This window comes from Balaenoptera acutorostrata, chromosome 8, assembly GCF_949987535.1.
Source record: "Balaenoptera acutorostrata chromosome 8, mBalAcu1.1, whole genome shotgun sequence".
NCBI classification, from domain to species: domain Eukaryota; kingdom Metazoa; phylum Chordata; class Mammalia; order Artiodactyla; family Balaenopteridae; genus Balaenoptera; species Balaenoptera acutorostrata.
This window is the reverse complement of record NC_080071.1, coordinates 38,475,602-38,490,327: the sequence shown is the minus strand read 5'-3', so window position 1 is coordinate 38,490,327 and position 14,726 is coordinate 38,475,602. Positions and strand designations below refer to the sequence as shown.

Sequence of the window (14,726 nt, the reverse complement as noted above, 5' to 3'; positions counted from 1 at the left end):
CTTGTTTATTTTCATTTTGGATGATCTGTCCATTGGTGTAAGTGTGGTGTTAAAGTCCCCCACTATTATTGTGTTACTGTCGATTTCCTCTTTTATAGCTGTTAGCAGTTGCCTTATGTATTGAGGTGCTCCTATGTTGGGTGCATATATATTTATAATTGTGATATCTTCTTCTTGGATTGATCCCTTGATCATTATGTAGTTTCCTTCCTTGTCTCTTGTAACATTCTTTATTTTAAAGTCTATTTTATCTGATATGAGTATTGCTACTCCAGCTTTCTTCTGATTTCCATTTGCATGGAATATCTTTTTCCATCCCCTCACTTTCAGTCTGTATGTGTCCCTAGGTCTGAAGTGGGTCGCTTGTAGACAGCATATAGATGGGTCTTATTTTTGTATCCATTCCGCAAGCCTGTGTCTTTCGGTTGGAGCATTTAATCCACTCATGTTTAAGGTAATTATTGATATGTATGTTCCTATGACCATTTTCTTAATTGTTTTGGGTTTGTTTTGTAGGTCCTTTTCTTCTCTTGTGTTTCCCACTTAGAGAAGTTCGTTTAGCATTTGTTGAAGAGCTGGTTTGGTGGTGCTGAATTCTCATAGCTTTTGCTTGTCTGTAAAGCTTTTGATTTCTCCATTGAATCTGAATGAGATCCTTGCTGGGTAGAGTAATGTTGGTTGTAGGTTCTTCCCTTTCATCACTTTAAGTATATCATGCCACTCCCTTCTGGCTTGTCGAGTTTGTGGTGAGAAATCAGCTGTTAACATTATGGGAGTTCCCTTGTATGTTATTTGTCGTTTTTCCCTTACTGCGTTCAATAATTTTTCTTTGTCTTTAAGTTTTGCCAGTTTGATTATTATTTGTCTCGGCGTGTTTCTCCTGGGGTTTATCCTGTACGGGACTCTCTGTGCTTCCTGGACTTGGGTGGCTATTTCCTTTCCCATGTTAGGGAAGTTTTCGACTATAATCTCTTCAAATATTTTCTTGGGTCCTTTCTCTCTCTCTTCTCCTTCTGGGATCCCTATAATGGGAATGTTGTTGCATTTAATGTTGTCCCAGAGGTCTCTTAGGCTGTCTTCATTTCTTTTCATTCTTTTTTCTTTATTCTGTTCCTCAGCAGTGAATTCCACCATTCTGTCTTCCAGGTCACTTATCCATTCTTCTGCCTCAGTTATTCTGCTATTGATTCCTTCTAGTGTAGTTTTCATTTCAGTTATTGTATTGTTCATCTCTGTTTGTTTGTTCTTTAATTCTTCTCGGTCTTTGTTAAACATTTCTTGCATCTTCTTGATCTTTGCCTCCATTCTTTTTCCGAGGTCCTGGATCATCTTCACTATCATTATTCTGAATTCTTTTTCTGGAATGTTGCCTATCTCCACTTCATTTAGTTGTTTTTCTGAGGTTTTGTCTTGTTCCTTCATCTGGTACATAGCCCTCTGCCTTTTCATCTTGTCTGTCTTTCTGTGAATGTGGTTTTTGTTCCACAGGCTGCAGGATTGTAGTTCTTCTTGCTTCTACTGTCTGCCCCCTGGTGGATGAAGCTATCTAAGAGGCTTGTGCAAGCTTCCTGATGGGAGGGACTGGTGGTGGGTAGAGCTGACTGTTGCTCTGGTGGGCAGAGCTCAGTAAAACTTTAATCCGCTTGACTGTTGATGGGTGAGGCTGGGTTCCTTCCCTGTTCGTTGTTTGGCCTGAGGCAATCCAACACTGGAGCCTACCTGGGCTCTTTGGTGGGGCTAATGGCAGACTCTGGGAGGGCTCACGCCAAGGATTACTTCCCAGAACTTCTGCTGCCAGCGTCCTTGTCCCCACGGTGAGCCACAGCTGCCTCCCGCCTCTGCAGGAGACCCTCCAACACTAGCAGGTAGGTCTGGTTCAGTCTCCCCTGTGGTCACTGCTCCTTCCCCTGGGTCCCGATGCGCACACTGCTTTGTGTGTGCCCTCCAAGAGTGGAATCTCTGTTTCCCCCAGTCCTGTTGAAGTCCTGCAATCAAATCCCACTAGGCTTCAAAGTCTGATTCTCTAGGAATTCCTCCTCCCGTTGCCAGACCCCCAGGTTGGGAAGCCTGACGTGGGTCTCAGAACCTTCACTCCAGTGGGTGGACTTCTGTCGTATAAGTGTTCTCCGGTCTGTGAGTCAACCACCCAGCAGTTATGGGATTTGATTTTACTTTGATTGCACCCCTCCTACCGTCTTATTGTGGCTTCTCCTTTGTCTTTGGATGTGGGGTATCTTTTTTGGTGAATTCCAGTGTCTTCCTGTTGATGATTGTCCAGCAGCTAGTTGTGATTCTGGTGTTCTCACAAGAGGGAGTGAGAGCACGTCCTTCTACTCCGCCATCTTGGTTCTTGCAGAGATGTTGAGAGGATTCTTTGTTTTGTTTTTTAATGTAGATTTTGGGAAATGTAAGGATCTCTAGCTGCTAGGATGTGATGGTGATCTGACTACATTCAGTCTTGACCAGAATATGTCATTGATCCACCCCATGTCTCTGGCATAGGGTGAGACTGGAGGATTCCATTGGACTCCTGGTATTTAGATAGATGCTTCCAAGTCTCAGGTGGAAGGAATTTAGGACCAGGGGCAGTGACTCACTGAGAATGCACAAAACAAATAACACTATTCAAGGAGATAAACAGTTTGTGACCTGCCAACCAAGAAAACTGCTCTCTCTCAAAGTGGAGAAATTCATCAACTATAAAGAAGAACCCTGCCAAGGCATAAGTATAACTATTAGGATTTTGGCCCCAGTGGATAAGTTAGTGGATCCATTTTCCCCCTGTGTAAATGGCATAAATCCCCAGTTTCTGCGTAAAGAAATTCACAGAAAAATATCCTCTGTTTTACAGAGGAAATGGGCCTTCCTTTCCTTTCTTATCTGTAACTTGCCTCTGGTGTGATAGGAAGATTTAGGCCTGGGCAGAGTGTTCCTCTAAACTTCATTCATTCTGTGCTGTGACTAATAGTTTTTCCTCATAACCACATCAAAAATTGATACTGCTTTAGGAAAACAGCATTCTCCAGTGAATTGCTTATCTTTCTTAAAGCAGAGTGAATTGCTCACATTGTTATTCTTATGTATTTTCTGACATAAGAGAGACACTAAAGCTATCAATTGTTTTAGACTGTATGATGGGTTTTGAGGACCACTTAAAAGAACTCTGTGCAAAATAACTGAGTCAGACTCTGAAGTCACCAAAAAGTTCAGTGTGTATGCAGGGTGCTTTGAGCGCAGTTAGTAGACAGACCTCTTTTGCCGATCTAGTTGAGATATCGTACTGAAATTTTGCAAGCAGAAGTGATACATTTTTATGTATAACACAAGTAACCTTGGTGCACCTGGAAGATTCTGGTTAGCTTTGAGCAAGGAAAAAATAAGGGGGCTACAGAAGATGCCAAGAAAGTTTCAGAGGCTGTAATTTCAATGTATATCTCTTGTTGCCCATACACTAGTTGTGGGAACAGGCTTTCCACAGCTGCTGTCTGTGGACCTTGGTTCCATTGTCCTTCTGACTTAAAAGGACACTAATTCTTGACTAAATCGCAGAGATACAGACAGTGAAGAGAAAATGGGCTTTCACATGAGAATAGACCTAGACAATTCAGACTCTGTGGCAGGGCTGGCTGCATAATTTGTAGGGCCCAGTGCAAAATGAAAATGCGGGCTCCTTGTTCAAAAATTATTAAGAATTTTAAGCCTGTCACAGGAGAGCATTAAAGCAAGCTCAGGACACTTTGAAGCACAGGGTACTGTGTGACTGTACAGGTTGCACGCCCAGGAAGCTGGTCCAGCTCTTTAGTCTGGAAATATAAAGGTAGAGAGGGATTTGCTTAAATCTGCACAGTTTAGAAAGGAATAGCAGAATGGATGAATTTTGTTTATGGCATCTCACAATATTAAATTTAAGGAAACCACTGAAGTTCCAAGGTGGATGATGATAGCATGCACTCCTTCTCTGCGGTAGAAGCGAACACTTTCTTCGAGAAGCTGCACAGGGCGGATCTGAGAGTTTCTTATTTGTGCCTGTCACAGGGTCAGGTAGAGCCATAGAAGCATCGAGAGGTGACCCCCGAAGGCTCAGTCTGGGTATAGGTGACATTCTCAAATTCCTGAAGGCTCACGGTGAATGTTTGTTTGTGGACCCAGACATGGGTTGCTTTCATTAGTTACAGCTTTAGAGTCAAGATTCTCACAGAACTTAGAAGAGACAAGAAAACATTGCTTCACAAGATTTGGTGTGCGGCAGTGGTGGTGGCACCCAGTGACTTCTCACACTTAACTCCCTGGAAGTTATGTTCGCAGTCACTCTTCTCACTGACTTTCATTTTACACAGCTGGTCAGCTTTTACTGGATGGACTGTGACAATGGAGGAGAAAGCTTTAATTCTGAGGAATGTTTCAGAGCCATTGGAAAGCTAGTAGGAGAATATTGCTTGGTTCTTTTTGCTATAACGCAAAATATTAAGCAAAACATAAAAAATTAAAACATAGTAAATGACAAAAATTAAAACACAACAGAGAAATTTCTTCTGTTTTTAAAATTCCTTAAGAAGAGAGTAGACACCATTTTTTTTTTAATTTTAAAAAAATTTTTATTGGAGTATAGTTGATTTACAATGTTGTGTTAGTTTCAGGTGTACAGCAAAGAGAATCAGTTATACATATACATATATCCACTCTTTTTTGTTTTTAGATTCTTTTCCCTTATAGGCCACTACAGAGTATTAAGTAGAACTCCCTGTGCTATACAGCAGGTTCTTATTAGTTATCTATTTTATGTATAGTAGTGTGTATATGTCAGTCCCAATCTCCCAATTTATCTCTCTCTCTCCTTATCCCCTGGTAACCATAAGTTTGTTTTCTACATCTGTGATTCTACTTCTGTTTTGTAAATAAGCTCATTTGTACTCTTTTTTTAGATTCCACGTATAAGGGATATCATATGATATTTGTCTTTCTGTGTCTGACTTACTTCACTCAGTATGGCAATCTCTAGGTCCATCCATGTTGCTGCAAATGGTATTAATTTTCCTTTTTTTATGGCTGAGTAATATTCCATTGTATATATGTACTGCATCTTCATCTATTTCCTATAGCCACCATATTTTTAATGCAGTAGTCACACATAGAATATTTGTCTCTAAACAAAATCATTCTTAGAGACAATGGCCTATTTTCTACTCATCTAGAAGTTTAATAAAGCATCTATTTATTTCTGAAGAGAAAAAAATAACTCATGCAGGGACATGAAACTAACATTTGTGGAGTGGCTTACTGTATTAGACAACTCTGTCTGTAGCATCCTTATTTTACATGACTATGCAGTTTGGTATGTACCATTGCTTCCACTTAGAGATGAGGAAGACGTGGTTCAAAAAACAAACATTTCACTAATGATGTTCCTCAGAATAGTGATTCTGTAAGGTGTCAGTTAGTAGTTTTCCATGATAGTCAAATGCTTGGGAAAATAGTTGATTTTATCAAGCATTAGAGAAGATTAGGAAACTTGGACTATATAATTGACATTCTGGGGTCCTTTGCTTTTGCCCTTTGCCCTCTTCCCCTCTATAAGTGTTAGAGGGTCCTCTGGCCCTCAATTCTGACTGTAGGAAAAGCTGCTCTCAGAAAGCAATAAGGAAAACAGTATCAACTGTAGCCCTGTAGACATCTGCAAGCTAGTGGGGGTATATTTGAGGGACAGAGGATCTTCATGGAATCCCTGAAATTTTACTATGAAGTTTTACTATGTAAGCAGACATCAGTGGGTGAATCTGCCTCTGTTTGTAAAAATACCCAGAAGGATGTAGTCAGGAATGTTTGCTGAGAAAAACTGGACACTAAGTACTGTATGCAATCTTTAGAGTTAACATTTCAATTTCCAAGATTTGAGTCAGTTATCTAAATACAGTTCTTTGAGTAAAATAGATGTAATTTTAGGATTATTGCATACTCTGTAAAACCTGATAGATATGACTATACTAAGTTAGGTTGAAAGAGGGTCACAATAATATAGAAGAAGGCTTCTTATCTGATGTGATCAGGACTGGTAATTGGTTAGGTAGGCTCCAAATTCATTAAAATAGCAAATTATTTCAAAGCAACACATATACATCTTAAACATGTTATTTTAATTAAAATATTAATGTACATCCATCAGACAATTTTTTATTGTCAGGCAAGTGTTTTCTTTGATTGAGGATCCATTAACTAGAGAATCACTTTGTTTTCCTTACATAAACCACACCCATAATGCATTATCTGTGGTTGATAATTTAGTTTGATTTAAAATGGAGCTAGAGTTAAAAGGTACTTGTAAAGAAATCTAGAATCATTCTAGGCTTTTTTGATTTTTCTTCAGCTTTTTTTTTTTTTTTTTTTAATTTTTTTATTTTATTTTATTTTATTTATTTATTTATTTATTTTTGGCTGTGCTGGGTCTTTGGTTCGTGCGAGGGCTTTCTCCAGTTGCGGCAAGTGGGGGCCACTCTTCATCGCGGTGCGGGGACCGCTCTTCATCGCGGTGCGTGGGCCTTTCACTATCGCGGCCCCTCCCGTCGCGGGGCACAGGCTCCAGAAGCGCAGGCTCAGCAGCCGTGGCTCACGGGCCCAGCCGCTCCGCGGCATGTGGGATCCTCCCAGACCAGGGCTCGAACCCGTGTCTCCTGCATTAGCAGGCAGATTCTCAACCACTGCGCCACCAGGGAAGCCCTCTTCAGCTTTTTATGATTGTCTTACCTACATCTAACTTGAGAGTTTTTCCTTTTTGATGACACAATTTTATCAAACTCTCTGGATTTCAACTTAATTTTCCTAGGGAAAAAAAAAGATTTTCTTCTTTTCATATTGTTTGGTTTATGTAATTAAAAAAAAACATATCTGAACTTATAAGAACAACTACAACTGACATAAACAGGCTTGGAAACAAATACAGTTGACACTTGGGTAAGCAAAAACGCTCAGCTAGTAGGGCCAGGTGTATGCAAGAGTATTAGTCTCCTAGCTAAACCTTTCAGCATGCTTTAGATATGTCACTATGTTTTACAGAGGTCATCAATTTATACTGCAGATTACTTAAGTGGAGGTCATTAAGAGAGCTTCTGTTGTAACATATTTTTCTACCTTTCAACCACCTTTGATACTGTGGTGTCTTCAGTTCCTCAGACCTTTCTACCTACTTCTGGGAAGTCCCAGGGTGACGTTTGACATGTACTCATAAACAACTCTTTTTATTTTCCTTAAAATAAAATAATTTTCCTTATTTTCTGGGCATCTGTTGGTCTAAGCCTCATGAAGGTGGCATGCCTTAGATGATGACAGCTGGACTGTCTCCTGCTGGACACTCCATCATGGCTGGAAACCACCATTACCTTTCATCCCCTAAATGTAACCAGCTCTTTACAGGTCTACTCGTATCTTTCTTTGTTTTTAGGAATCAAACATAAGCATTTGGAGGCCAGGTCAGCCACAGTTATGAATGTCAACAAACAGGATATCCTACTAGTCACTCCCTTCCCTCTGACAATCGAGGCATTGTTACAGGGCTAAGCGTATAGGTCTGCCTTTCTCTTCCCTTAAGAGGAATTATTTCCAGGGAGACTCCTCCGTGTCTAATGTAAATGGACTTCTGGCAAATCCAGGCTGCCAGACATTGTGCAGACATGGGCCCACAGCTCAGACATTTCTCAAGTGTCCATATTATATCAGGTCTCCATTTTTTTCTTCATTAATTGCTGCAGCTGTAGCACGCATGGTAGAGTAATTTAGTGAGGTATTATAATCCCCATTTTTAAGAAGAGGAAACCAAACCCAGAAAGTAAGACACACAACTGGTAAGCAGTAAGTTGGGATTGGAACCAGCTCCTTAACACTCTCCATACGGTTCTAAGAGAGAACACAGAGCGTCCATCCCACTCATGAAACAGGGTCTGTAGTGGGCAGAGCAAGCCCATGGGGCTGTGAAAAGGCTCTGATCCCACTGCCAGAGATGCTTCTGCTTGTCCTCTGCTCTGTCCAGGTACATGGCTCCCCCAGGCTGACACTGCAGCAAGAGGGAAAGACATAGCTGAGAAGAGGGGAAGGGAGTCAAGAGTGTATTAGACTGATAGTAGGGCCTGGGACCCCACTTCCCTGAATGTCTCAACACGGAAGATGATAACAGGTGTGTTCTTACTCCCAGGGACATGATAGTTCAGTGCTATTTTTTATTCCTTTCCATGCCTGTAGTTGCATGCAATAGGGTGGGGTTAATCTTACTCTAGTTTTGGACCAAAAAAAAAAAAAAGGACACTGAAAGTCAGGGTGTCTTTTTCTCTTTTTATATTTTCCTTGATAGTTGAAATAGTTTGGCAGCCTCTTGTTTGAGAAAACTTGCACTAGAGCAAAAGGTTTTTGTCTAAGGTCACTTTGGCTTATGTTTTTTAGGGTAACTACTCCTTTTTCCAACATAATGTCTCAACTTTATTTTTTATTTTTTTGTGGAAGAAGGAAGGATTTATTACTTGCAGCAAGTAAGGAGAACACCAGGGATTTTTCCCAAAGCAGTGTCTTGATGTGTCAACTTTAAAGAAGCAAATATAAGCACCTGGGCCTTACTCTGGCTCTTCATGTAGCATTTTATAAAACTCCTGGTTTCCCACCTAGATAAATATTTTTGTTTTTTGTTTTTTGTTTTTTTTGTTTTTTTTTAAAGGGTATATATGCAAAGTTCCTTTAGTTTTTTTTTGTTTTGTTTTGTTTTTAAATATTTATTTATTTATTTATTTATTTATGGCTGTGTTGGGTCTTCGTTTCTGTGCGAGGGCTTTCTCCAGTTGCGGCAAGCGGGGGCCACTCTTCATTGCGGTGCGCGGGCCTCTCATCATCGCGGCCTCTCTTATTACGGAGCACAGGCTCCAGACGCGCAGGCTCAGTAACTGTGGCCCACGGGCCCAGTCGCTCCGCGGCATGTGGGATCTTCCCACACCAGGGCTCGAACCCGTGTCCCCTGCATTGGCAGGCAGATTCTCAACGACTGCGCCACCAGGGAAGCCCAATATTTTTGTTTTTACACTGTACCAATTCTTAAAACTTTAAAGTTCAAGAACAGAAATCCTCTTACTTTACAGAGCAGGAAACTGAGTCACATAGGAGAAGTGATTTGCCTAGTGAGACACAGCTGATTAGTAGCAGAGCTTGATTTAAACTCAACATTTCTTAACATTGAGTTCAGAGTTCTTTCTACAATGTGTTGCCTCCTATGCCACTGATTAAGGGATTAATGAATTTCTCTGTATATGTTGGCTGAATGCCCCAAATGCCTTTGAAAGTAAGAAGAGAACATTATTCCTTATTGATTGTTTTGGCTTAAATGAGTCACCAGAAAATTATAGGAACCTCTCTTATGCTTCTGTGTTCCCTGATTTATGTAATTTTAGCTCAAATCACAGATTTCCCAGTACTCCCAGAAGGGTATGGATATTTGGTAAATGAAAGCCACACACCGATTAAATTAAATAAAACTGAAGGTAAACCATGGCAATCCTTCAATCAGGTTTAGTAATGTTCAAATTCAGTAGTACTCCAAATTACCATTTTCCCAAAAAGGTTTACTATTCATCTACACTCTTCATTTCAATTGCCAACCCTGCTTGACATGTAGACATGTAGTAGATTTGTTGGAGAAAGCAAGCGCTATTTTAATTGCAGTAGCCTGAAATGCTAGTAGTCACAGCACAGTGTAACCTGTCAGAAGCCATTGAGGACCACTACTGGAAATCAGATATCCACCTTATTTCAGTTCTATCAAATGCCAGTTGATTTACTCGCCTATTAAAGCAGCTGGAGAATGTTTCACAAAAGGGTTTATTTGTTCGGAGGTACCTGAGAGAAATTGGAAGGTTCTTAGTGAGAGTTTTTGAACTTCTGCTTTATGAACTGCCAGGTGGTATAATAACTAACTTGAGACACAGAATGCCTGAGTAATACACCAAGACCATAAAACCAGTCAGCTTGGGAGCCAGAGAGACCTCAGGCAATGTGCCATTAACCACCATGCCTCTACCTCCACTCTATGAGGCAAGCCAGGGGATTTGGCATAAAGTCTCTTGGATTCTAAACTGGGTTCTGCTACTCAGTAGTTGTGTAAACTTGGCAAATTAACTTGTACCTTTATTTCCTCTTTATTAACAGACAGTGCGTTAGGACTAATCTCTTGAGATTTTTTGGCGAGGTTAATGTGCAATGATACCTACTTATCACAATACCTAGCATCTAATAAGAACTTAACAAATGGCAGCCTTTATTATATTATTGTTATTATGACTGTGAGGGACTTAAAAATTAGGAGGTATATTACTGAGTCCAAGAAGCTTTTGATTTAATTGGGGACTGAAACATATAAGTAGGTGCAAATTAATGCAGAATCAAGAATAAAAGCATAAGAAATAAAACCTCATAGTTTGAAAAGGCTCAAAGGAAGCACTGGTATAAACTATGTTTGTCTTCTTTCTGGATTTACTTTGGCTCAATTAAAAGTGTCCATGCAAATTTTGCCATTTGCAGTAACACAGATGGACCTGGAGGGTATTATGCTTAGTGAAATAAGTCAGAAAGAGAAAGACAAATACTGTATGATATCACTTATATGTGAAATCTAAAAAAAATAAAACAAACTAGTGAATATAATAAAAAGGAAACAGACTCACAGATATAAAGAACAACCTAGTGGTTACTAGCCGGGAGAGGAAAGGTGGGGAGGGGCAAGATAGGGGTAGGGGATTAAGAAGTACAAACTATCATGTATAAAATAAGTAAGCTACAAGGATATATTGTACAACATGGAATATAGCTAATTTTTATAATAACTATAAATGGAATAGAACCTTTAAAAATTGTGAATCACTGTGTTGTTCACCTGTAACCCATATAATATTGTACATGATATATATCTCAAATTTTTAAAAAGTGTACATGCAATATATATAAATATTGAATCATTCTGTTGTACACCTGAAGCTAATATAATGTTATATGTCAACTATATCTAAATTTCTAAAAAGTGTACTTATGCCAGTCATACATACCTTCAGCAATATGCTATTGATTTCATGAGAAAAACTTTAGTTCTAGATTTTTTATATGGACTGTTTAACTTTTCATGTGCTCTGCTGTTACAAACTGTTTAGATGAGCAAGCAATTTCATGCATTTTTTGCTATGCATCATTTTTAGCTCTTCCATTCAGCACCAATCTAAAATCAGCAGAGTATTAAGATACTCTCAAATTATAGTAGATCTTTTTCAGCAATTGGCAAATTTCAAACTTTTATGTAAATCATTTCTTTTCCTAAGCCCTGCAACAATTGCACAGCAAAAGATAGTCATTTTGGTGTAACTGATAGCCTAAGTAGAAGTCAGAATTTCACAGAAGGAAATATGAGTACCAGTGCATTAAAGAGAAGATATGTTGCTAATTTATTTTATTAATTGGTTCTACTTTGGGGGTTGACTTTGTCGTGTACTCCTAATAATGGGCCATCATTAGCTTCAGAATTCTTGATCTGGAAGGTCACTCTTTCTAAGCTGTCAATGCCAGTTGCCTTACTTACTTGACTGAAACAATCATATTACACAGACTTGATGACCAAACTTATTTATCTTATGGCTATAACTAGTATACTATTAATTCTTAGTTTTCTTTCTGTCTTCTGGTTCAACTGTAAACTCACTGGTGCCATGTCTTTCAAAATAAAAAAAAATTAAGAAACGCGTAACATATGAAAAAGTTTCCTTTAGTCCATCAAGTAACAAAACCCTCATGAATTTGTGTTTCATTTTTCAAGTAACTAATTCATTACAGTAAATAAGAGCAGTCTTTAAAGTAGCTTCTTGTGTGTAGTAGAAGACCTGGATTGTGTTTTTGATATGATAATTATAGCTGCCTTTTTTTTTTCTATTTATGTAATCTTTTCTTGTCTCCATTCTTCATTTGAGTCTCAGAGTTTTCCAGTTTTCTTTAGAACCACGTGGACTGGATCAGCTTTTAGAATAGGTGCCAATTAAAATAAGCACCAGAGGGGGAACCTTCAAGATGGTGGAGGAGTAAGATGTGGAGATCACCTTCCTCCCCACAAATGCATCAAAAATACATTGACATGTGGAACAACTCGTACAGAACACCTGCTGAATGCTGGCAGAAGACCTCAGACTTCCCAAAAGGAAAGAAAATCCCCACCTACCTGGGTAGGGCAAAAGAAATAAAAGAAAAACAGAGACAAAAGAATAAGATGGCTTTCCATGAAGATGGCGCCGAAGGCGAAGAAGGAGGTCCCTGCCCCTCCCAAAGCCGAAGCCAAAGCAAAGGCTTTGAAGGCCAAGAAAGCAGTGTTGAAAGGCGTACACAGCCACAAAAAAAGAAGATCCGGATGTAACCCAACTTCCGATGGCCCAAAACACTGCGGCTCAGGAGACAGCCCAAATATCCTCAGAAGAGCGCCCCTAGGAGATACAAGCTTGACCACTATGCCATTATCAAGTTCCCCCTCACCACCGTGTCAGCCATGAAGAAAATAGAAGACAACAACACACTGGTGTTCATTGTGGATGTCAAGGCCAACAAGCACCAAATTAAACAGGCTGTGAAGAAGCTCTATGACATTGACGCGGCTAAGGTCAACACCCTGATCAGGCCTGGTGGAGAGAAGAAGGCATGTGTTCGACTGGCTCCTGACTATGATGCTTTGGATGTTGCCAACAAAATTGGGGTCATCTAAACTGAGTCCAGCTGACTAATTCTGAATATAAAAGTTTTCACTATAAAAAAAAAAAAAAAGAATAGGATGGAACCTACACCTCTGGGAGGGAGCTGTGAAGGAGGAAGTTTCCACACATTAGGAAGCTCCTTCACTGGCAGGGACCCGGGGGTGGGAAGCTTCAGAGCCACAGAGGAGAGCGCAGCAACAGGGATGCAGAGGACAAAGTGGAGAGATTCCCGCACAGAGGATCGGTGCCGACCAGCACTCACCAGCCTGAGAGGCTTCTCTGCTCACCCACCAGGGCAGGTGGGGGCTGGGAGCTGAGGCTCGGGCTTCAGAGGTCAGATCCCAGGGAGAGGACTGGGGTTGGCTGCATGAACACAGCCTGAAGGGGACTAGTGCACCACAGCTAGCTGGGAGGGAGTCCGGGAAAAAGTCTGGACCTGCCTAAGAGGCAAAAGACCATTTTTCAGGGTGCATGAGGAGAGGGGATTCAGAACATCACCTAAACGAGCTTCAGAGATGGGCACAAGCTGTGGCTATCAGCTCAGACCCCAGAGATGGACATCAAACGCTAACGCTGCTGCAGCCACTGAGAATCCTGTGTGCAAGCACAGGTCACTATCCACACCCCCTCTCCCCCAAGAAGCCTTTGCACCCCGCCACTGCCGGGGTCCTGTGATCCAGGGACAACTTCCCTGGGAGAACACATGGTGCACCCCAGGCTGTTGCAATGTCATGCTGGCCTCTGCCACTGCAGGCTCACCGCACATTCTAATTGTAACTACCTTACCCCTCCCTCTCCCTGTGCTGAATGAGCAAGAGCCCCCTAATCAGCCGCTGCTTTATCCCCATCCTTTCTGGGTGGGAACAGATGCCTGAGGGCGACCTACATGCAGAGGTGGGGCCAAAACCAAAGCTGAACCCCAGGAGCTGTGCGAACAAAGAAGAGAAAGGGAAATCTCTCCCAGCAGCCTCAGGAGCAGCGGATTAAATCCCCATAATCAACTTGATGTACCCTGCATCTGTGGAATAACTGAATAGACAAAAAGTCATCCCAAAATTGTGGTGGTGGACTTTGGGAGCAACTGTAGACTTAGGGTTTGCTGTCTGCGACTGATTTGTTTCTGATTTTTATGTTTATCTTAGTTTAGTGTTTAGCGCTTGTTATCATTGGTGGATTTGTTTATTGGTTTGGTTGCTCTCTTCTTTTTTTATTATTATTTTTAAAATTTTTCTATTTTAATGATTTTTTTCTTTTCTTTCTTTATTATTATTAAAAAAATTTTTTTTTCTTTTTCTTTTTCCTCGCTTTTCTTCTGAGCTGTGTGGCTGACAGGATCTTGGTGCTCTGGCCTGGTGTCAGGCCTGAGCCTATGAGGTGGGAGAGCTGAGTTCAGGACATTGGGCCACCAGAGACCTCCTGTCCCCACATAATGTCAATTGGCGTGAGCTCTCCCAGAGATCTCTGTCTCAAAGCTAAGATCCAGCTCCACCCAATGGCCAGCAAGCTCCAGTGCTGGATGCCCCATGAAAAACAACTAGCAAGACAGGAACACAACCACACCCATTAGCAGAGAGGCTGCCTAAAATCATACTAAGTTCACAGACACCCCAAAACACATCACCAGACATAGCCCCGCCCACCAGAAAGACAAGATCCAGCCTAATCAACCAGAACACAGGCACCAGTCCCTTCCACCAGGAAGCCTACACTAGCCACTGAACCAACCTCACCCACTGGGGGCAGACACCAAAAACAATGGGAACTACAAACCTGCAGCCTGCGAAAAGGAGACCCCAAACACAGTAGGTTAAACAAAATGAGAAGACACAGGAATATGCAGCAGATGAAGGAGCAAGGTAAAAACCCACCAGAGCAAACAAATGAAGAGGAAATAGGCACTCTACCTGAAAAAGAATTCAGAGCAATGATAGTAAAGATGATCCAAAATCTTGGAAATAGAATGGAGAAAATACAAGAAACATTTAA

The 14,726-nt window shown here is 40.9% G+C and overlaps 1 protein-coding gene and 1 pseudogene across 1 annotated transcript in view; both read left to right on the top strand.

The window, feature by feature from the left end:
• Positions 1-14,726, top strand: part of PDE11A (phosphodiesterase 11A) — a 447,087-nt gene that overhangs the window by 90,579 nt on the left and 341,782 nt on the right. The window lies entirely within an intron of this gene.
• On the top strand, positions 12,276-12,801 carry LOC114238877 (60S ribosomal protein L23a-like; annotated as a pseudogene).